At 43.0% G+C, this 18,696-nt stretch overlaps 23 non-coding genes and 4 pseudogenes across 23 annotated transcripts; 7 read left to right on the top strand and 20 right to left on the bottom strand.

The window, feature by feature from the left end:
• The first annotated feature begins 1,560 nt into the window (after window positions 1–1,560).
• On the top strand, window positions 1,561–1,751 carry LOC147056400 (U2 spliceosomal RNA). Its single transcript, XR_015066244.1, has one exon. It is a non-coding gene; the product is annotated as a U2 spliceosomal RNA (small nuclear RNA).
• A 550-nt stretch (window positions 1,752–2,301) lies between these two features.
• On the bottom strand, window positions 2,302–2,420 carry LOC147056399 (5S ribosomal RNA). The gene has a single exon (XR_015066224.1). It is a non-coding gene; the product is annotated as a 5S ribosomal RNA (ribosomal RNA).
• Window positions 2,421–2,760: 340 nt separating this feature from the next.
• LOC147056398 (5S ribosomal RNA) lies at window positions 2,761–2,879 on the bottom strand. Its single transcript, XR_015066298.1, has one exon. It is a non-coding gene; the product is annotated as a 5S ribosomal RNA (ribosomal RNA).
• A 220-nt stretch (window positions 2,880–3,099) lies between these two features.
• LOC147056397 (5S ribosomal RNA) lies at window positions 3,100–3,218 on the bottom strand. The gene has a single exon (XR_015066210.1). It is a non-coding gene; the product is annotated as a 5S ribosomal RNA (ribosomal RNA).
• A 223-nt stretch (window positions 3,219–3,441) lies between these two features.
• On the bottom strand, window positions 3,442–3,560 carry LOC147056396 (5S ribosomal RNA). The gene has a single exon (XR_015066170.1). It is a non-coding gene; the product is annotated as a 5S ribosomal RNA (ribosomal RNA).
• Window positions 3,561–3,949: 389 nt separating this feature from the next.
• LOC147056395 (U2 spliceosomal RNA) lies at window positions 3,950–4,116 on the top strand (annotated as a pseudogene).
• A 1,575-nt stretch (window positions 4,117–5,691) lies between these two features.
• On the top strand, window positions 5,692–5,882 carry LOC147056394 (U2 spliceosomal RNA). The gene has a single exon (XR_015066263.1). It is a non-coding gene; the product is annotated as a U2 spliceosomal RNA (small nuclear RNA).
• A 526-nt stretch (window positions 5,883–6,408) lies between these two features.
• Window positions 6,409–6,527, bottom strand: LOC147056393 (5S ribosomal RNA). Its single transcript, XR_015066297.1, has one exon. It is a non-coding gene; the product is annotated as a 5S ribosomal RNA (ribosomal RNA).
• Window positions 6,528–8,139: 1,612 nt separating this feature from the next.
• Window positions 8,140–8,258, bottom strand: LOC147056392 (5S ribosomal RNA). The gene has a single exon (XR_015066296.1). It is a non-coding gene; the product is annotated as a 5S ribosomal RNA (ribosomal RNA).
• A 220-nt stretch (window positions 8,259–8,478) lies between these two features.
• Window positions 8,479–8,597, bottom strand: LOC147056391 (5S ribosomal RNA). Its single transcript, XR_015066295.1, has one exon. It is a non-coding gene; the product is annotated as a 5S ribosomal RNA (ribosomal RNA).
• A 223-nt stretch (window positions 8,598–8,820) lies between these two features.
• Window positions 8,821–8,939, bottom strand: LOC147056390 (5S ribosomal RNA). The gene has a single exon (XR_015066294.1). It is a non-coding gene; the product is annotated as a 5S ribosomal RNA (ribosomal RNA).
• A 223-nt stretch (window positions 8,940–9,162) lies between these two features.
• LOC147056389 (5S ribosomal RNA) lies at window positions 9,163–9,281 on the bottom strand. The gene has a single exon (XR_015066155.1). It is a non-coding gene; the product is annotated as a 5S ribosomal RNA (ribosomal RNA).
• A 222-nt stretch (window positions 9,282–9,503) lies between these two features.
• On the bottom strand, window positions 9,504–9,622 carry LOC147056388 (5S ribosomal RNA). Its single transcript, XR_015066169.1, has one exon. It is a non-coding gene; the product is annotated as a 5S ribosomal RNA (ribosomal RNA).
• A 389-nt stretch (window positions 9,623–10,011) lies between these two features.
• LOC147056387 (U2 spliceosomal RNA) lies at window positions 10,012–10,178 on the top strand (annotated as a pseudogene).
• Window positions 10,179–11,756: 1,578 nt separating this feature from the next.
• On the top strand, window positions 11,757–11,947 carry LOC147056386 (U2 spliceosomal RNA). The gene has a single exon (XR_015066243.1). It is a non-coding gene; the product is annotated as a U2 spliceosomal RNA (small nuclear RNA).
• A 549-nt stretch (window positions 11,948–12,496) lies between these two features.
• On the bottom strand, window positions 12,497–12,615 carry LOC147056385 (5S ribosomal RNA). The gene has a single exon (XR_015066292.1). It is a non-coding gene; the product is annotated as a 5S ribosomal RNA (ribosomal RNA).
• A 220-nt stretch (window positions 12,616–12,835) lies between these two features.
• LOC147056384 (5S ribosomal RNA) lies at window positions 12,836–12,954 on the bottom strand. Its single transcript, XR_015066291.1, has one exon. It is a non-coding gene; the product is annotated as a 5S ribosomal RNA (ribosomal RNA).
• A 220-nt stretch (window positions 12,955–13,174) lies between these two features.
• On the bottom strand, window positions 13,175–13,293 carry LOC147056383 (5S ribosomal RNA). Its single transcript, XR_015066290.1, has one exon. It is a non-coding gene; the product is annotated as a 5S ribosomal RNA (ribosomal RNA).
• Window positions 13,294–13,516: 223 nt separating this feature from the next.
• Window positions 13,517–13,635, bottom strand: LOC147056382 (5S ribosomal RNA). Its single transcript, XR_015066153.1, has one exon. It is a non-coding gene; the product is annotated as a 5S ribosomal RNA (ribosomal RNA).
• Window positions 13,636–13,857: 222 nt separating this feature from the next.
• Window positions 13,858–13,976, bottom strand: LOC147056381 (5S ribosomal RNA). Its single transcript, XR_015066168.1, has one exon. It is a non-coding gene; the product is annotated as a 5S ribosomal RNA (ribosomal RNA).
• Window positions 13,977–14,365: 389 nt separating this feature from the next.
• LOC147056380 (U2 spliceosomal RNA) lies at window positions 14,366–14,532 on the top strand (annotated as a pseudogene).
• Window positions 14,533–16,110: 1,578 nt separating this feature from the next.
• On the top strand, window positions 16,111–16,301 carry LOC147056379 (U2 spliceosomal RNA). The gene has a single exon (XR_015066242.1). It is a non-coding gene; the product is annotated as a U2 spliceosomal RNA (small nuclear RNA).
• A 551-nt stretch (window positions 16,302–16,852) lies between these two features.
• On the bottom strand, window positions 16,853–16,971 carry LOC147056378 (5S ribosomal RNA). Its single transcript, XR_015066286.1, has one exon. It is a non-coding gene; the product is annotated as a 5S ribosomal RNA (ribosomal RNA).
• Window positions 16,972–17,311: 340 nt separating this feature from the next.
• LOC147056377 (5S ribosomal RNA) lies at window positions 17,312–17,430 on the bottom strand. The gene has a single exon (XR_015066283.1). It is a non-coding gene; the product is annotated as a 5S ribosomal RNA (ribosomal RNA).
• Window positions 17,431–17,650: 220 nt separating this feature from the next.
• On the bottom strand, window positions 17,651–17,769 carry LOC147056376 (5S ribosomal RNA). Its single transcript, XR_015066282.1, has one exon. It is a non-coding gene; the product is annotated as a 5S ribosomal RNA (ribosomal RNA).
• Window positions 17,770–17,992: 223 nt separating this feature from the next.
• On the bottom strand, window positions 17,993–18,111 carry LOC147056375 (5S ribosomal RNA). Its single transcript, XR_015066227.1, has one exon. It is a non-coding gene; the product is annotated as a 5S ribosomal RNA (ribosomal RNA).
• Window positions 18,112–18,333: 222 nt separating this feature from the next.
• On the bottom strand, window positions 18,334–18,442 carry LOC147056374 (5S ribosomal RNA; annotated as a pseudogene).
• Window positions 18,443–18,696: the final 254 nt, after the last annotated feature.

The following is an 18,696-nucleotide window of genomic DNA, read 5'->3' as shown; positions in this document are numbered from 1 at the left end:
TAATCCATAACTGATATTGTGATATATAAGGATACCGTTGTATTTGATAAATATCCATCCATTTTCTGTACCGCTTTGTTGTCCCCACGGGGGTCACGTCGCAGGCGTGCTGGAGCCTTTTTTCCTTCTTCCTAGGACTTTTATAGGGCACGACAAGCCCTCGGTCGCACCATTCTTTTAAAAAAAAAAAAACTCACCCCCTGGTTCTCCTCACCTCTGCACCTCGGACTGCCTTCAACCTTCAGATCCCAGCTGACGAGCGAGCAGACAGCCAGCCTTTGAAAGGGATTCTAGGATCTCACCTATGGAGTTCCTCTCGCGCGCGGTCTTTCTGGATCTCTGCTGTCGTCAGCTGGAATATAATATAGTATGTTGGCATCCGGCTCGAAGGACCAAATAAATGTTGGGTCTAAATATCATCAGACACTACATCACATGCTGGAATGAAGAGGAGAAGACAACCAGGATGAGTTTACTCGCGAGGAGAACGATAGAGAAAGGAAGCTCAGTTACAATCTCCATCAGTTCTGAGTTCTTCCTCCACGTGCTCCTTTTTTAGATGTTTTGGTTGCCCTGGTTACAGAGGCGTTGCTACACTAAAGGGAGGGGAGATAGTGGTTGTAGCAACGCTGATTAGCTAAGGAATGTAGTGTGGTGTGATTTAGCACTTAATTGTTGGCCCTCGACCCCCGCATTGGGATTGCAGAGCCTGTTCTCTTCCCTCAACCAGTTGTCTTCTCCATGGGTGGCTGACTCCTCCTCGAGTGTGATCAGATAACTTGAAGCACGTTGAATGACGCTTACCTGTGGAACAATGCAACTAAACCCTTGCTAAGTTTATCTTCTTAGTAAACTAACACAACACAATAATAATAATATCTATCCCTACTTAAACATTTCAACACATATTAAGTAAATGTCAGGTAACTGGTATACAGTTCCTTAAACGAACATTGAGTAAATATGGGATAACTTATATGTGACTACTCCAAACTGTATATAACATTTAACAAAGAAAAACTGTTCAGATCAACTACAATCTATGAATCAAGGCTATAGTTAACTAAAAGGAATGAAGTCCCTTTAAACTAAACAAAGAACATTTCGCCTATGCAAAGAAGCTCTGCTCATTGTTAGTGAAGGCCTCTTACAAAACAAACACAAAAGTAACATAAGGACAGGAAGGATACATAAGGCTGACGGGGATCAAAAGACATTCCTTAAACTAAATACAAAGCATTTAGTTTAAAGGAGAGTCGTAAACTCGTAAAAGATAAGGCCTCCTGGTCTGGCAGGCCAAGGCTCCCCCCGAGATTATTCCAACATTTATGTAAAATTGTCGCAGCATAGAAATTATGAAAGTAGTTCAGCGGAGAAACGTCATCAACTGTTTTTCTTTTAAAACATGTATATACTCGATTTTAAACATGCATGACATTTTGGTCATTATTGGAATTTTTTTTCCTAAAGTGCTGTGTTTATAGCAAAATTGTGTTTGTCACTCTCACTTTAAGTTGTAGTGCTGGAAATGATCTGGTCCCCGTTTGACTTCATTGGGTTATCGCTTCTCGGCCTTTTGGCTAAGATCAAGTGTAGTATCTGTTCTTATCAGTTTAATATCTGATACGTCCCCTATCCGGGGACCATATATTAAATTGATTTTTGGAACAGGGAGATGGAATAGGGGCTTGCTCAGTCCACTCCACGCATCGACCTGGTATTGCAGTATCTCCAGGAACGGTGCACCCCCTCTCGTGGTTAAATTAATCCATAACTGATATTGATATATAAGGATACCTTGATATCCATCCATTTTCTGTACCGCATTGTTGTCCCTACGGGGGTCGCGGGCGTGCTGGAGCCTATCCCCACGGGGGTGCTGGAGTCTATCCCAGCAGTCATCGGGCAGTAGGCGGAGGACACCCTGAACGGGCGTTCTCAGGGTAGTATGGCCGTAAACCGTGAGAACACTAAAAAAATTTGCATTTTATAGACACAATTGCCCCTAAAATTCTAAAGCGGCGGTCCTTGATGGCTGTTGTGAACGTTTCCTTTCACAATTGACGTGCAAAAAAAAAAAAAAAAAGGCTTTCAGCACCTGACGGTCTTGTGGCACTCATCCGGCGAGTCTCCTCCGATGTCTTAATGCTTCATTAACATCCACCTGTCTGTCCGGTGTCACACCTCAGAGAGTAACTGTCGAAGGTTTTTGGTTGTGAATTGACCAAGGTGTAATAACCAAATCCCAGAAACAAGGTCACACGCTTGTACGTTATGGCTGTTGTAAAGTGAGAAAAGAAAAGCTTACAGCACCTGGTATTCCCAGGCGGTCTCACATCCAAGTACTAACCAGGCCCGACCCTGCTTAGCTTCCGAGATCGGACGAGATCGGGCGTTCTCAGGGTAGTATGGTCGTAAGCCGTGAGAACACTAGAAAATTTGCATTTTATAGACACAATTGCCCCTAAAATTCCAAAGCGGCGGTCCTTGATGGCTGTTGTGAACGTTTCCTTTCACAATTGACGTGCAAAAAAAAAAAAAAAAAGGCTTTCAGCACCTGACGGTCTTGTGGCACTCATCCGGCGAGTCTCCTCCGATGTCTTAATGCTTCATTAACATCCACCTGTCTGTCCGGTGTCACACCTCAGAGAGTAACTGTCGAAGGTTTTTGGTTGTGAATTGACCAAGGTGTAATAACCAAATCCCAGAAACAAGGTCACACGCTTGTACGTTATGGCTGTTGTAAAGTGAGAAAAGAAAAGCTTACAGCACCTGGTATTCCCAGGCGGTCTCCCATCCAAGTACTAACCAGGCCCGACCCTGCTTAGCTTCCGAGATCGGACGAGATCGGGCGTTCTCAGGGTAGTATGGCCGTAAGCCGTGAGAACATTAGAAAATTTGCATTTTATAGACACAATTGCCCCTAAAATTCCAAAGTGGCGGTCCTTGATGGCTGTTGTAAACGTTTCCTTTCACAATTGACGTGCAAAAAAAAAAAGGCTTTTTTGTTGTTGTGAATTGACCAAGGTGTAATAACCAAATCCCAGAAACAAGGTCACACGCTTGTACGTTATGGCTGTTGTAAAGTGAGAAAAGAAAATTTTACAGCACCTGGTATTCCCAGGCGGTCTCCCATCCAAGTACTAACCAGGCCCGACCCTGCTTAGCTTCCGAGATCGGACGAGATCGGGCGTTCTCAGGGTAGTATGGCCGTAAGCCGTGAGAATACAAGAAAATTTGCATTACATAGACACAATTGCCCCTAAAATTCCAAAGCGGCGGTCCTTGATGGCTGTTGTAAACGTTTCCTTTCACAATTGACGTGCAAAAAAAAAAAAAGGCGCTTTTTTTGGTTGTGAATTGACCAAGATGTAATAACCAAATCCCAGAAACAAGGTCACACGCTTGTACGTTATGGCTGTTGTAAAGTGAGAAAAGAAAAGCTTACAGCACCTGGTATTCCCAGGCGGTCTCCCATCCAAGTACTGACCAGGCCCGACCCTGTTTACCTTCCGAGATCGGACGAGATCGGGCGTTCTCAGGGTAGTATGGCCGTAAGCCGTGAGAACACTAGAAAATTTGCATTTTATAGACACAATTGCCTCTAAAATTCCAAAGCGGTGGTCCTTGATGGCTGTTGTAAACGTTTCCTTTCACAATTCAATAATTTATTGGGTTTAAATGTTACACATGGAGTTCAATTTGCAAATAAACATATTGCTTTGTCATTCACATATTTTATTTGGTAATTAATAAAGATTACAAATATGTTACAAAGTGTATCATACACAATATTAAAAATGATAAATATTAAAGTGTCCGACACTACCAAACCAGTAGAATAAACAATACATGTAATTCAGGCCTTCCTGCAAACCATATTGGTGTCAATGAATTCTCAATGCAGTAAAACCCTACAACGTCAGTTTGTGATCAAAGCAATAGAAATATTATTTTGGGGCCATTGTGCAGCAATCTTAGTGTTCTTTTGAGATCTAATTAATCTATGGTGTTTTTGGCAATCATTGAATGATGGGAAGATGGAATAGGGGCTTGCTCCGTCCACTCCACGCATCGTCCTGGTATTGCAGTACCTCTAGGAGCGGTGCACCCCCTCTTGTGGTGAAATTAATCCATAACTGATATTGTGATATATAAGGATACCGTTGTATTTGATAAATATCCATCCATTTTCTGTACCGCTTTGTTGTCCCCACGGGGGTCACGTCGCAGGCGTGCTGGAGCCTTTTTTCCTTCTTCCTAGGACTTTTATAGGGCACGACAAGCCCTCGGTCGCACCATTCTTTTAAAAAAAAAAAACTCACCCCCTGGTTCTCCTCACCTCTGCACCTCGGACTGCCTTCAACCTTCAGATCCCAGCTGACGAGCGAGCAGACAGCCAGCCTTTGAAAGGGATTCTAGGATCTCACCTATGGAGTTCCTCTCGCGCGCGGTCTTTCTGGATCTCTGCTGTCGTCAGCTGGAATATAATATAGTATGTTGGCATCCGGCTCGAAGGACCAAATAAATGTTGGGTCTAAATATCATCAGACACTACATCACATGCTGGAATGAAGAGGAGAAGACAACCAGGATGAGTTTACTCGCGAGGAGAACGATAGAGAAAGGAAGCTCAGTTACAATCTCCATCAGTTCTGAGTTCTTCCTCCACGTGCTCCTTTTTTAGATGTTTTGGTTGCCCTGGTTACAGAGGCGTTGCTACACTAAAGGGAGGGGAGATAGTGGTTGTAGCAACGCTGATTAGCTAAGGAATGTAGTGTGGTGTGATTTAGCACTTAATTGTTGGCCCTCGACCCCCGCATTGGGATTGCAGAGTCTGTTCTCTTCCCTCAACCAGTTGTCTTCTCCATGGGTGGCTGACTCCTCCTCGAGTGTGATCAGATAACTTGAAGCACGTTGAATGACGCTTACCTGTGGAACAATGCAACTAAACCCTTGCTAAGTTTATCTTCTTAGTAAACTAACACAACACATAATAATAATAATAATATCTATCCCTACTTAAACATTTCAACACATATTAAGTAAATGTCAGGTAACTGGTATACAGTTCCTTAAACGAACATTGAGTAAATATGGGATAACTTATATGTGACTACTCCAAACTGTATATAACATTTAACAAAGAAAAACAGTTCAGATCAACTACAATCTATGAATCAAGGCTATAGTTAACTAAAAGGAATGAAGTCCCTTTAAACTAAACAAAGAACATTTCGCCTATGCAAAGAAGCTCTGCTCATTGTTAGTGAAGGCCTCTTACAAAACAAACACAAAAGTAACATAAGGACAGGAAGGATACATAAGGCTGACGGGGATCAAAAGACATTCCTTAAACTAAATACAAAGCATTTAGTTTAAAGGAGAGTCGTAAACTCGTAAAAGATAAGGCCTCCTGGTCTGGCAGGCCAAGGCTCCCCCCGAGATTATTCCAACATTTATGTAAAATTGTCGCAGCATAGAAATTATGAAAGTAGTTCAGCGGAGAAACGTCATCAACTGTTTTTCTTTTAAAACATGTATATACTCGATTTTAAACATGCATGACATTTTGGTCATTATTGGAATTTTTTTTCCTAAAGTGCTGTGTTTATAGCAAAATTGTGTTTGTCACTCTCTTTAAGTTGTAGTGCTGGAAATGATCTGGTCCCCGTTTGACTTCATTGGGTTATCGCTTCTCGGCCTTTTGGCTAAGATCAAGTGTAGTATCTGTTCTTATCAGTTTAATATCTGATACGTCCCCTATCCGGGGACCATATATAAAATTGATTTTTGGAACAGGGAGATGGAATAGGGGCTTGCTCAGTCCACTCCACGCATCGACCTGGTATTGCAGTATCTCCAGGAACGGTGCACCCCCTCTCGTGGTTAAATTAATCCATAACTGATATTGATATATAAGGATACCTTGATATCCATCCATTTTCTGTACCGCATTGTTGTCCCTACGGGGGTCGCGGGCGTGCTGGAGCCTATCCCAGCAGTCATCGGGCAGTAGGCGGAGGACACCCTGAACGGGCGTTCTCAGGGTAGTATGGCCGTAAACCGTGAGAACACTAAAAAAATTTGCATTTTATAGACACAATTGCCCCTAAAATTCCAAAGCGGCGGTCCTTGATGGCTGTTGTGAACGTTTCCTTTCACAATTGACGTGCAAAAAAAAAAAAAAAAAGGCTTTCAGCACCTGACGGTCTTGTGGCACTCATCCGGCGAGTCTCCTCCGATGTCTTAATGCTTCATTAACATCCACCTGTCTGTCCGGTGTCACACCTCAGAGAGTAACTGTCGAAGGTTTTTGGTTGTGAATTGACCAAGGTGTAATAACCAAATCCCAGAAACAAGGTCACACGCTTGTACGTTATGGCTGTTGTAAAGTGAGAAAAGAAAAGCTTACAGCACCTGGTATTCCCAGGCGGTCTCCCATCCAAGTACTAACCAGGCCCGACCCTGCTTAGCTTCCGAGATCGGACGAGATCGGGCGTTCTCAGGGTAGTATGGCCGTAAGCCGTGAGAACACTAGAAAATTCGCATTTTATAGACACAATTGCCCCTAAAATTCCAAAGCGGCGGTCCTTGATGGCTGTTGTGAACGTTTCCTTTCACAATTGACGTGCAAAAAAAAAAAAAAAAGGCTTTCAGCACCTGACGGTCTTGTGGCACTCATCCGGCGAGTCTCCTCCGATGTCTTAATGCTTCATTAACATCCACCTGTCTGTCCGGTGTGTTAGGATACGGATTTTAGCTATTGATCTGACTCCAAATTACGATCAACTTTAACACAAGTTTCTATGTCCTAATCCACACACTGGCGCACCTAACAATTTTGCGAGTTCGTTCTGTCAAAGAGAAGACCAGTAGATCAATCAGACCAAATTTACCAAATGTTTATTCCTAACAAAGTGCTCTAATACAGGCCTGGGTCCCGGGTCCCTCACACTAAAACTCGTGCGTTTCTGTGACCACCAAAAGACGACACATTCTTCCGGGTTGCCCAGTTTTAAAGAAACACAATATGAATATTAAAGCATGCAAAACATTGTGTGATGATTGGTCGATGGTCATCTCCTCCCCGTCGAGGTGTCATCACTGTGGTCAGGAGTTGGGGGTGTTCCTCTCGAAGCCCAACCACCTGGACGTGGTATTGTTCTTTGTTCTCCGACCTCGAGGTGTTATCTGTTGGAATAATCTCGGGGGAAGCCTTGGCCTGCCAGATCAGGAGGCCTTATTTTTATGAGTTTACGACTCTCCTTTAAACTAAATGCTTTCTATTTGGTTCAAGGAATGTCTTTTGATCCTTGTCAGCCTTATGTTTCCTTCCTGTCCTTATGTTACTTTTGTGTTTGTTTTGTAAGAAGTCTTCAATGACAATGAGCAGAGCTTCTTTGCATAGTCGAAACGTTCCCCGTCAGTCCAAAGGGACTTCACTCCCCCTAGTTAACTGTAGCTTTGATTCATAGATTGCAGATGATCAAAATTGGTTATATACAGTTTGAAGAAGTCACATCAAAGTTATCCCACATTTACTCAATGTTCGTTTAAGGAACTGTATATCAGCTACCCTACATTTACTCAATATGTGCTGAAAGGTCCAAGTAAGGTTAGATATTATTATTATTATGTGTTGTGTTAGTTAACCAAGAAGTCAAACTTAGCAGGAGTCGGCCACCTGTGGAGAGGACAACTGGTTGGGGGAAGAAAGCAGACTCTGCACTCCCAATGTGGGGGTCGAGAAGATCAATTCACACTACACTACATTCCTTTTCTAATCAGCGTTACTACAGCCACTATCTCCCTTCCTTTAGTGTAGCAACGCCTCTGTAGCCAGGGCATCCAAGACATCAAAAGGAGGAGCACGTGGGGGAGGAACTCAGAACTGGCAGAAACTGCAACCGAGCCTCCCCCCAATACTAGATATTATATTGATATGATTATATGTTTAACACAACCTTGAAAAATATGTTTGCTAACTGCTGAAAGCACATTTCCCTTTAGGTGTCACACCTCAGAGAGTAACTGTCGAAGGTTTTTGGTTGTGAATTTACCAAGGTGTAATAACCAAATCCCAGAAACAAGGTCACACGCTTGTACGTTATGGCTGTTGTAAAGTGAGAAAAGAAAAGCTTACAGCACCTGGTATTCCCAGGCGGTCTCCCATCCAAGTACTAACCAGGCCCGACCCTGCTTAGCTTCCGAGATCGGACGAGATCGGGCGTTCTCAGGGTAGTATGGCCGTAAGCCGTGAGTACACTAGAAAATTTGCATTTTATAGACACAATTGCCCCTAAAATTCCAAAGTGGCGGTCCTTGATGGCTGTTGTAAACGTTTCCTTTCACAATTGACGTGCAAAAAAAAAAAGGCTTTTTTGTTGTTGTGAATTGACCAAGGTGTAATAACCAAATCCCAGAAACAAGGTCACACGCTTGTACGTTATGGCTGTTGTAAAGTGAGAAAAGAAAAGCTTACAGCACCTGGTATTCCCAGGCGGTCTCCCATCCAAGTACTAACCAGGCCCGACCCTGCTTAGCTTCCGAGATCGGACGAGATCGGGCGTTCTCAGGGTAGTATGGCCGTAAGCCGTGAGTACACTAGAAAATTTGCATTTTATAGACACAATTGCCCCTAAAATTCCAAAGTGGCGGTCCTTGATGGCTGTTGTAAACGTTTCCTTTCACAATTGACGTGCAAAAAAAAAAAGGCTTTTTTGTTGTTGTTGTGAATTGACCAAGGTGTAATAACCAAATCCCAGAAACAAGGTCACACGCTTGTACGTTATGGCTGTTGTAAAGTGAGAAAAGAAAAGCTTACAGCACCTGGTATTCCCAGGCGGTCTCCCATCCAAGTACTAACCAGGCCCGACCCTGCTTAGCTTCCGAGATCGGACGAGATCGGGCGTTCTCAGGGTAGTATGGCCGTAAGCCGTGAGTACACTAGAAAATTTGCATTTTATAGACACAATTGCCCCTAAAATTCCAAAGTGGCGGTCCTTGATGGCTGTTGTAAACGTTTCCTTTCACAATTGACGTGCAAAAAAAAAAAGGCTTTTTTGTTGTTGTTGTGAATTGACCAAGGTGTAATAACCAAATCCCAGAAACAAGGTCACACGCTTGTACGTTATGGCTGTTGTAAAGTGAGAAAAGAAAAGCTTACAGCACCTGGTATTCCCAGGCGGTCTCCCATCCAAGTACTAACCAGGCCCGACCCTGCTTAGCATCCGAGATCGGACGAGATCGGGCGTTCTCAGGGTAGTATGGCCGTAAGCCGTGAGAATACAAGAAAATTTGCATTACATAGACACAATTGCCCCTAAAATTCCAAAGCGGCGGTCCTTGATGGCTGTTGTAAACGTTTCCTTTCACAATTGACGTGCAAAAAAAAAAAAGGCGCTTTTTTTGGTTGTGAATTGACCAAGATGTAATAACCAAATCCCAGAAACAAGGTCACACGCTTGTACGTTATGGCTGTTGTAAAGTGAGAAAAGAAAAGCTTACAGCACCTGGTATTCCCAGGCGGTCTCCCATCCAAGTACTGACCAGGCCCGACCCTGTTTACCTTCCGAGATCGGACGAGATCGGGCGTTCTCAGGGTAGTATGGCCGTAAGCCGTGAGAACACTAGAAAATTTGCATTTTATAGACACAATTGCCTCTAAAATTCCAAAGCGGTGGTCCTTGATGGCTGTTGTAAACGTTTCCTTTCACAATTCAATAATTTATTGGGTTTAAATGTTACACATGGAGTTCAATTTGCAAATAAACATATTGCTTTGTCATTCACATATTTTATTTGGTAATTAATAAAGATTACAAATATGTTACAAAGTGTATCATACACAATATTAAAAATGATAAATATTAAAGTGTCCGACACTACCAAACCAGTAGAATAAACAATACATGTAATTCAGGCCTTCCTGCAAACCATATTGGTGTCAATGAATTCTCAATGCAGTAAAACCCTACATCGTCAGTTTGCGATCAAAGCAATAGAAATATTATTTTGGGGCCATTGTGCAGCAATCTTAGTGTTCTTTTGAGATCTAATTAATCTATGGTGTTTTTGGCAATCATTGAATGATGGGAAGATGGAATAGGGGCTTGCTCCGTCCACTCCACGCATCGTCCTGGTACTGCAGTACCTCTAGGAGCGGTGCACCCCCTCTTGTGGTGAAATTAATCCATAACTGATATTGTGATATATAAGGATACCGTTGTATTTGATAAATATCCATCCATTTTCTGTACCGCTTTGTTGTCCCCACGGGGGTCACGTCGCAGGCGTGCTGGAGCCTTTTTTCCTTCTTCCTAGGACTTTTATAGGGCACGACAAGCCCTCGGTCGCACCATTCTTTTAAAAAAAAAAAAACTCACCCCCTGGTTCTCCTCACCTCTGCACCTCGGACTGCCTTCAACCTTCAGATCCCAGCTGACGAGCGAGCAGACAGCCAGCCTTTGAAAGGGATTCTAGGATCTCACCTATGGAGTTCCTCTCGCGCGCGGTCTTTCTGGATCTCTGCTGTCGTCAGCTGGAATATAATATAGTATGTTGGCATCCGGCTCGAAGGACCAAATAAATGTTGGGTCTAAATATCATCAGACACTACATCACATGCTGGAATGAAGAGGAGAAGACAACCAGGATGAGTTTACTCGCGAGGAGAACGATAGAGAAAGGAAGCTCAGTTACAATCTCCATCAGTTCTGAGTTCTTCCTCCACGTGCTCCTTTTTTAGATGTTTTGGTTGCCCTGGTTACAGAGGCGTTGCTACACTAAAGGGAGGGGAGATAGTGGTTGTAGCAACGCTGATTAGCTAAGGAATGTAGTGTGGTGTGATTTAGCACTTAATTGTTGGCCCTCGACCCCCGCATTGGGATTGCAGAGTCTGTTCTCTTCCCTCAACCAGTTGTCTTCTCCATGGGTGGCTGACTCCTCCTCGAGTGTGATCAGATAACTTGAAGCACGTTGAATGACGCTTACCTGTGGAACAATGCAACTAAACCCTTGCTAAGTTTATCTTCTTAGTAAACTAACACAACACATAATAATAATAATAATATCTATCCCTACTTAAACATTTCAACACATATTAAGTAAATGTCAGGTAACTGGTATACAGTTCCTTAAACGAACATTGAGTAAATATGGGATAACTTATATGTGACTACTCCAAACTGTATATAACATTTAACAAAGAAAAACAGTTCAGATCAACTACAATCTATGAATCAAGGCTATAGTTAACTAAAAGGAATGAAGTCCCTTTAAACTAAACAAAGAACATTTCGCCTATGCAAAGAAGCTCTGCTCATTGTTAGTGAAGGCCTCTTACAAAACAAACACAAAAGTAACATAAGGACAGGAAGGATACATAAGGCTGACGGGGATCAAAAGACATTCCTTAAACTAAATACAAAGCATTTAGTTTAAAGGAGAGTCGTAAACTCGTAAAAGATAAGGCCTCCTGGTCTGGCAGGCCAAGGCTCCCCCCGAGATTATTCCAACATTTATGTAAAATTGTCGCAGCATAGAAATTATGAAAGTAGTTCAGCGGAGAAACGTCATCAACTGTTTTTCTTTTAAAACATGTATATACTCGATTTTAAACATGCATGACATTTTGGTCATTATTGGAATTTTTTTTCCTAAAGTGCTGTGTTTATAGCAAAATTGTGTTTGTCACTCTCACTTTAAGTTGTAGTGCTGGAAATGATGTGGTCCCCGTTTGACTTCATTGGGTTATCGCTTCTCGGCCTTTTGGCTAAGATCAAGTGTAGTATCTGTTCTTATCAGTTTAATATCTGATACGTCCCCTATCCGGGGACCATATATTAAATTGATTTTTGGAACAGGGAGATGGAATAGGGGCTTGCTCAGTCCACTCCACGCATCGACCTGGTATTGCAGTATCTCCAGGAACGGTGCACCCCCTCTCGTGGTTAAATTAATCCATAACTGATATTGATATATAAGGATACCTTGATATCCATCCATTTTCTGTACCGCATTGTTGTCCCTACGGGGGTCGCGGGCGTGCTGGAGCCTATCCCCACGGGGGTGCTGGAGCCTATCCCAGCAGTCATCGGGCAGTAGGCGGAGGACACCCTGAACGGGCGTTCTCAGGGTAGTATGGCCGTAAACCGTGAGAACACAAAAAAAATTTGCATTTTATAGACACAATTGCCCCTAAAATTCCAAAGCGGCGGTCCTTGATGGCTGTTGTGAACGTTTCCTTTCACAATTGACGTGCAAAAAAAAAAAAAAAAGGCTTTCAGCACCTGACGGTCTTGTGGCACTCATCCGGCGAGTCTCCTCCGATGTCTTAATGCTTCATTAACATCCACCTGTCTGTCCGGTGTCACACCTCAGAGAGTAACTGTCGAAGGTTTTTGGTTGTGAATTGACCAAGGTGTAATAACCAAATCCCAGAAACAAGGTCACACGCTTGTACGTTATGGCTGTTGTAAAGTGAGAAAAGAAAAGCTTACAGCACCTGGTATTCCCAGGCGGTCTCCCATCCAAGTACTAACCAGGCCCGACCCTGCTTAGCTTCCGAGATCGGACGAGATCGGGCGTTCTCAGGGTAGTATGGCCGTAAGCCGTGAGAACACTAGAAAATTTGCATTTTATAGACACAATTGCCCCTAAAATTCCAAAGTGGCGGTCCTTGATGGCTGTTGTAAACGTTTCCTTTCACAATTGACGTGCAAAAAAAAAAAGGCTTTTTTGTTGTTGTGAATTGACCAAGGTGTAATAACCAAATCCCAGAAACAAGGTCACACGCTTGTACGTTATGGCTGTTGTAAAGTGAGAAAAGAAAAGCTTACAGCACCTGGTATTCCCAGGCGGTCTCCCATCCAAGTACTAACCAGGCCCGACCCTGCTTAGCTTCCGAGATCGGACGAGATCGGGCGTTCTCAGGGTAGTATGGCCGTAAGCCGTGAGTACACTAGAAAATTTGCATTTTATAGACACAATTGCCCCTAAAATTCCAAAGTGGCGGTCCTTGATGGCTGTTGTAAACGTTTCCTTTCACAATTGACGTGCAAAAAAAAAAAGGCTTTTTTGTTGTTGTGAATTGACCAAGGTGTAATAACCAAATCCCAGAAACAAGGTCACACGCTTGTACGTTATGGCTGTTGTAAAGTGAGAAAAGAAAAGCTTACAGCACCTGGTATTCCCAGGCGGTCTCCCATCCAAGTACTAACCAGGCCCGACCCTGCTTAGCTTCCGAGATCGGACGAGATCGGGCGTTCTCAGGGTAGTATGGCCGTAAGCCGTGAGTACACTAGAAAATTTGCATTTTATAGACACAATTGCCCCTAAAATTCCAAAGTGGCGGTCCTTGATGGCTGTTGTAAACGTTTCCTTTCACAATTGACGTGCAAAAAAAAAAAGGCTTTTTTGTTGTTGTTGTGAATTGACCAAGGTGTAATAACCAAATCCCAGAAACAAGGTCACACGCTTGTACGTTATGGCTGTTGTAAAGTGAGAAAAGAAAAGCTTACAGCACCTGGTATTCCCAGGCGGTCTCCCATCCAAGTACTAACCAGGCCCGACCCTGCTTAGCATCCGAGATCGGACGAGATCGGGCGTTCTCAGGGTAGTATGGCCGTAAGCCGTGAGAATACAAGAAAATTTGCATTACATAGACACAATTGCCCCTAAAATTCCAAAGCGGCGGTCCTTGATGGCTGTTGTAAACGTTTCCTTTCACAATTGACGTGCAAAAAAAAAAAAGGCGCTTTTTTTGGTTGTGAATTGACCAAGATGTAATAACCAAATCCCAGAAACAAGGTCACACGCTTGTACGTTATGGCTGTTGTAAAGTGAGAAAAGAAAAGCTTACAGCACCTGGTATTCCCAGGCGGTCTCCCATCCAAGTACTGACCAGGCCCGACCCTGTTTACCTTCCGAGATCGGACGAGATCGGGCGTTCTCAGGGTAGTATGGCCGTAAGCCGTGAGAACACTAGAAAATTTGCATTTTATAGACACAATTGCCTCTAAAATTCCAAAGCGGTGGTCCTTGATGGCTGTTGTAAACGTTTCCTTTCACAATTCAATAATTTATTGGGTTTAAATGTTACACATGGAGTTCAATTTGCAAATAAACATATTGCTTTGTCATTCACATATTTTATTTGGTAATTAATAAAGATTACAAATATGTTACAAAGTGTATCATACACAATATTAAAAATGATAAATATTAAAGTGTCCGACACTACCAAACCAGTAGAATAAACAATACATGTAATTCAGGCCTTCCTGCAAACCATATTGGTGTCAATGAATTCTCAATGCAGTAAAACCCTACATCGTCAGTTTGCGATCAAAGCAATAGAAATATTATTTTGGGGCCATTGTGCAGCAATCTTAGTGTTCTTTTGAGATCTAATTAATCTATGGTGTTTTTGGCAATCATTGAATGATGGGAAGATGGAATAGGGGCTTGCTCCGTCCACTCCACGCATCGTCCTGGTACTGCAGTACCTCTAGGAGCGGTGCACCCCCTCTTGTGGTGAAATTAATCCATAACTGATATTGTGATATATAAGGATACCGTTGTATTTGATAAATATCCATCCATTTTCTGTACCGCTTTGTTGTCCCCACGGGGGTCACGTCGCAGGCGTGCTGGAGCCTTTTTTCCTTCTTCCTAGGACTTTTATAGGGCACGACAAGCCCTCGGTCGCACCATTCTTTTAAAAAAAAAAAAACTCACCCCCTGGTTCTCCTCACCTCTGCACCTCGGACTGCCTTCAACCTTCAGATCCCAGCTGACGAGCGAGCAGACAGCCAGCCTTTGAAAGGGATTCTAGGATCTCACCTATGGAGTTCCTCTCGCGCGCGGTCTTTCTGGATCTCTGCTGTCGTCAGCTGGAATATAATATAGTATGTTGGCATCCGGCTCGAAGGACCAAATAAATGTTGGGTCTAAATATCATCAGACACTACATCACATGCTGGAATGAAGAGGAGAAGACAACCAGGATGAGTTTACTCGCGAGGAGAACGATAGAGAAAGGAAGCTCAGTTACAATCTCCATCAGTTCTGAGTTCTTCCTCCACGTGCTCCTTTTTTAGATGTTTTGGTTGCCCTGGTTACAGAGGCGTTGCTACACTAAAGGGAGGGGAGATAGTGGTTGTAGCAACGCTGATTAGCTAAGGAATGTAGTGTGGTGTGATTTAGCACTTAATTGTTGGCCCTCGACCCCCGCATTGGGATTGCAGAGTCTGTTCTCTTCCCTCAACCAGTTGTCTTCTCCATGGGTGGCTGACTCCTCCTCGAGTGTGATCAGATAACTTGAAGCACGTTGAATGACGCTTACCTGTGGAACAATGCAACTAAACCCTTGCTAAGTTTATCTTCTTAGTAAACTAACACAACACATAATAATAATAATAATATCTATCCCTACTTAAACATTTCAACACATATTAAGTAAATGTCAGGTAACTGGTATACAGTTCCTTAAACGAACATTGAGTAAATATGGGATAACTTATATGTGACTACTCCAAACTGTATATAACATTTAACAAAGAAAAACAGTTCAGATCAACTACAATCTATGAATCAAGGCTATAGTTAACTAAAAGGAATGAAGTCCCTTTAAACTAAACAAAGAACATTTCGCCTATGCAAAGAAGCTCTGCTCATTGTTAGTGAAGGCCTCTTACAAAACAAACACAAAAGTAACATAAGGACAGGAAGGATACATAAGGCTGACGGGGATCAAAAGACATTCCTTAAACTAAATACAAAGCATTTAGTTTAAAGGAGAGTCGTAAACTCGTAAAAGATAAGGCCTCCTGGTCTGGCAGGCCAAGGCTCCCCCCGAGATTATTCCAACATTTATGTAAAATTGTCGCAGCATAGAAATTATGAAAGTAGTTCAGCGGAGAAACGTCATCAACTGTTTTTCTTTTAAAACATGTATATACTCGATTTTAAACATGCATGACATTTTGGTCATTATTGGAATTTTTTTTCCTAAAGTGCTGTGTTTATAGCAAAATTGTGTTTGTCACTCTCACTTTAAGTTGTAGTGCTGGAAATGATGTGGTCCCCGTTTGACTTCATTGGGTTATCGCTTCTCGGCCTTTTGGCTAAGATCAAGTGTAGTATCTGTTCTTATCAGTTTAATATCTGATACGTCCCCTATCCGGGGACCATATATTAAATTGATTTTTGGAACAGGGAGATGGAATAGGGGCTTGCTCAGTCCACTCCACGCATCGACCTGGTATTGCAGTATCTCCAGGAACGGTGCACCCCCTCTCGTGGTTAAATTAATCCATAACTGATATTGATATATAAGGATACCTTGATATCCATCCATTTTCTGTACCGCATTGTTGTCCCTACGGGGGTCGCGGGCGTGCTGGAGCCTATCCCCACGGGGGTGCTGGAGCCTATCCCAGCAGTCATCGGGCAGTAGGCGGAGGACACCCTGAACGGGCGTTCTCAGGGTAGTATGGCCGTAAACCGTGAGAACACTAAAAAAATTTGCATTTTATAGACACAATTGCCCCTAAAATTCCAAAGCGGCGGTCCTTGATGGCTGTTGTGAACGTTTCCTTTCACAATTGACGTGCAAAAAAAAAAAAAAAAAAGGCTTTCAGCACCTGACGGTCTTGTGGCACTCATCCGGCGAGTCTCCTCCGATGTCTTAATGCTTCATTAACATCCACCTGTCTGTCCGGTGTCACACCTCAGAGAGTAACTGTCGAAGGTTTTTGGTTGTGAATTGACCAAGGTGTAATAACCAAATCCCAGAAACAAGGTCATACGCTTGTACGTTATGGCTGTTGTAAAGTGAGAAAAGAAAAGCTTACAGCACCTGGTATTCCCAGGCGGTCTCCCATCCAAGTACTAACCAGGCCCGACCCTGCTTAGCTTCCGAGATCGGACGAGATCGGGCGTTCTCAGGGTAGTATGGCCGTAAGCCGTGAGAACACTAGAAAATTTGCATTTTATAGACACAATTGCCCCTAAAATTCCAAAGCGGCGGTCCTTGATGGCTGTTGTGAACGTTTCCTTTCACAATTGACGTGCAAAAAAAAAAAAAAAAAGGCTTTCAGCACCTGACGGTCTTGTGGCACTCATCCGGCGAGTCTCCTCCGATGTCTTAATGCTTCATTAACATCCACCTGTCTGTCCGGTGTCACACCTCAGAGAGTAACTGTCGAAGGTTTTTGGTTGTGAATTTACCAAGGTGTAATAACCAAATCCCAGAAACAAGGTCACACGCTTGTACGTTATGGCTGTTGTAAAGTGAGAAAAGAAAAGCTTACAGCACCTGGTATTCCCAGGCGGTCTCCCATCCAAGTACTAACCAGGCCCGACCCTGCTTAGCTTCCGAGATCGGACGAGATCGGGCGTTCTCAGGGTAGTATGGCCGTAAGCCGTGAGAACACTAGAAAATTTGCATTTTATAGACACAATTGCCCCTAAAATTCCAAAGTGGCGGTCCTTGATGGCTGTTGTAAACGTTTCCTTTCACAATTGACGTGCAAAAAAAAAAAGGCTTTTTTGTTGTTGTGAATTGACCAAGGTGTAATAACCAAATCCCAGAAACAAGGTCACACGCTTGTACGTTATGGCTGTTGTAAAGTGAGAAAAGAAAAGCTTACAGCACCTGGTATTCCCAGGCGGTCTCCCATCCAAGTACTAACCAGGCCCGACCCTGCTTAGCTTCCGAGATCGGACGAGATCGGGCGTTCTCAGGGTAGTATGGCCGTAAGCCGTGAGTACACTAGAAAATTTGCATTTTATAGACACAATTGCCCCTAAAATTCCAAAGTGGCGGTCCTTGATGGCTGTTGTAAACGTTTCCTTTCACAATTGACGTGCAAAAAAAAAAAGGCTTTTTTGTTGTTGTTGTGAATTGACCAAGGTGTAATAACCAAATCCCAGAAACAAGGTCACACGCTTGTACGTTATGGCTGTTGTAAAGTGAGAAAAGAAAAGCTTACAGCACCTGGTATTCCCAGGCGGTCTTTCATCCAAGTACTAACCAGGCCCGACCCTGCTTAGCATCCGAGATCGGACGAGATCGGGCGTTCTCAGGGTAGTATGGCCGTAAGCCGTGAGAATACAAGAAAATTTGCATTACATAGACACAATTGCCCCTAAAATTCCAAAGCGGCGGTCCTTGATGGCTGTTGTAAACGTTTCCTTTCACAATTGACGTGCAAAAAAAAAAAAGGCGCTTTTTTTGGTTGTGAATTGACCAAGATGTAATAACCAAATCCCAGAAACAAGGTCACACGCTTGTACGTTATGGCTGTTGTAAAGTGAGAAAAGAAAAGCTTACAGCACCTGGTATTCCCAGGCGGTCTCCCATCCAAGTACTGACCAGGCCCGACCCTGTTTACCTTCCGAGATCGGGCGTTCTCAGGGTAGTATGGCCGTAAGCCGTGAGAACACTAGAAAATTTGCATTTTATAGACACAATTGCCTCTAAAATTCCAAAGCGGTGGTCCTTGATGGCTGTTGTAAACGTTTCCTTTCACAATTCAATAATTTATTGGGTTTAAATGTTACACATGGAGTTCAATTTGCAAATAAACATATTGCTTTGTCATTCACATATTTTATTTGGTAATTAATAAAGATTACAAATATGTTACAAAGTGTATCATACACAATATTAAAAATGATAAATATTAA

This window comes from Syngnathus leptorhynchus, chromosome 5 (assembly GCF_054491065.1).
Source record: "Syngnathus leptorhynchus isolate UIUO chromosome 5, UIUO_Slep, whole genome shotgun sequence".
Classification (NCBI taxonomy): domain Eukaryota; kingdom Metazoa; phylum Chordata; class Actinopteri; order Syngnathiformes; family Syngnathidae; genus Syngnathus; species Syngnathus leptorhynchus.
Note: the sequence above shows the minus strand (reverse complement) of the source record. Positions and strands in the feature narration are given on the sequence as shown.